We start from the raw sequence: 2,287 nt of genomic DNA, 5'->3' as shown, positions 1-2,287 counted from the left end.
GCATCCTCGACCGGCATTCACTTGAGATTTATGGGTAGCCATAGTCCCCGTTCCATTTGCCAGCAATAAACCGTTTTATATGAGAGGGCCCCTTTAAAGTTGCAACGCCCTCGAAGCTCATTAGATGGCCAGGATTGGGCCGGATTGGAGCGAGATCTCTGGCAGAACCAGTTGCAGAACGATGTGACATGATTGTGGACAGATTGCAATATAAGCCCGACTGCAGCAGCCGATGGCACATAAAACACAGGTCCACACAAGTTGTCAACCAGTTGGCAGCTGCACGGAAACATTTGCTTCCTTAAACAGTCAGCAGTAGAGACCAGGACCACGGCCAAGACCAAGTCCAAGTCCAATGCCAACGGCTTAAATTATGGTCAATGGAATTTTTATAGATTTTCCAAAGACCCAAAGAGCTGCGGAGCTTTGCAGCTGAATCCGCTGGACCGCACAAAAAGTGTGCAACAAAATTAAATGCATTTCATAATTTCTGCGGCAATGTCTGGGTCTGGGTCCACAGCCAATTCCAGATCTGCTCCTCCTTTGGCTTTTGGCCAAGACCGCGCATTTGGCCGCGGCAAGTGCAACATTGTCTGTCTGTTAACTTATTGACACCCATATTTGGGATTGAATCATTAAAGCCAGTTTAGCTGCGGCTATACGAGTATGTAGCTGCCCCATTACCGCCGCTCTATCCACCAGTAGCCCCTCGCTTAGCCTTTGTTTATTTGGCTATTGTCTTGGCCGTTTTGGACAAATTTTATTGGTTTACGCACGCGCAGTGACGTTGACAATGTGACCTTGTCAGCATTAGTGACAAGCGGCCGTAGCTGTTATCATATATTCCACAGCGGAATTGGATTGCTCTGATCTCTCTGGCATACGTACGGGAAAGCGATCCACATGGGTTGTCTACTCTATATAAGCCGAATTCGAAAGCGACCTATATTAGTGTTATATTACTTTTGTTTGGCAAATTTACCTTTAAAGAGACCAATATCACAATAACATAACACTAAAATACTTAATGGTGTAAATGTAAGAGAATGTATTCGAAGTTGAATATCTTCAATCTTTCCCTTTATTGCCAGTAAAATTGTCTTCTAATAAGCCTTTATGGGAAAAACTCATGCATACGGTCTCAATCACACGTTCGTTTGCATATTAATTGCATATCGCGTATTGCAGTGCCGCCCACAATGGAAGCCACACACCTATCATAACAATCTAATGAGGCACTTAATTCGCCGCTGCCATACTCGAAATCGAAATCTCGCACGGCCTGACAATCACACCCATCTAATAACTTCATTACCCAATCAATCAAAGTGGAAACACGACTGGTGGCGGCATTAATACGTCACCTGGTCAAAACAGCTGCGCGACGGCATTAAATGAGGAAAATCGCAAACAGAAATAAAAACACAGAATAAATATATAGACAGAAGCGTCGACTTTAATATACACTACTTTATATTAGGATTATTTAGGGCACTTTCGTTGATCAATGCATATATTAAAAATTATGAATTGTTAAAAGTTGTTAAAGAACACTTAAAAATTTATATTTTTTTTAGATGTAACATATTTATTTACGAATAACATATACTCTTTTATACTACAAAAAAGTGGTGGAGGTTAGGTAGGGCGCAAAGCTGTCAGAATGGTAATGCAAAAAGCTCGGGGAAAGCTCGAAGAAGTAGCTCGGAATTTTCCGATTCGAACATGTGTGGAAAAGCTTGCTTGTGTGCGAGAGAGCCGTGTGGGTTAATTTTCCGGCCAAGCTCATTTCCGCTCACTCTCCGACGTGCTCACGTCTCTCAGCGGGCGGATGGGTGGCCCAGTGGGCGTTGGTGCAAGTGGGTGGTGCGGCTGCCGAAAAGACACCGGAAGTAGGAAATTGGGTTACAAAATGCATTTCGTGTGTGCGCCGTAACATTTCCGCCTACGGTGGCCGGCTAACAGAGCCGCAACAGTGCCGGAGAAATGAAAAACGGAAAACGGAGACCCGAGAGCAGGAGCCGAAAGCCAGACACGGACACGGACCCTGGTTTCCCGGAAAAACCAAGATTGCACTGCACACACGCATTTCCCACATGACGTATGCCGAATATCAGCACACACGAACTTGGAACTGGTTGCTCTACGGGTTCTTGTCTCCGCTAGGGCGCCACTGCATTTTCAAATTGCAGCAGCTTGCATGCAAACCCTTAACCCCCCTGCAGCCTTAACCCTCGGCTACCAGGTCGACTGGCTCGACATATGAATGCCTCCAATTGAGTGCAGC

At 45.3% G+C, this 2,287-nt stretch overlaps 1 long non-coding RNA gene across 1 annotated transcript; it reads right to left on the bottom strand.

Moving 5' to 3' along the window:
* Positions 1-1,502: 1,502 nt before the first annotated feature.
* On the bottom strand, positions 1,503-2,053 carry lncRNA:CR44628 (long non-coding RNA:CR44628). Its single transcript, NR_124639.1, has one exon. It is a non-coding gene; the product is annotated as a long non-coding RNA:CR44628 (long non-coding RNA).
* Positions 2,054-2,287: the final 234 nt, after the last annotated feature.

Source organism: Drosophila melanogaster, chromosome 2R (assembly GCF_000001215.4).
Source record: "Drosophila melanogaster chromosome 2R".
In the NCBI taxonomy this organism is placed as follows: Eukaryota; Metazoa; Arthropoda; class Insecta; order Diptera; family Drosophilidae; genus Drosophila; species Drosophila melanogaster.
The sequence above is the reverse complement of the archived record's forward strand: the minus strand, read 5'-3'. Positions and strand labels throughout refer to the sequence as shown.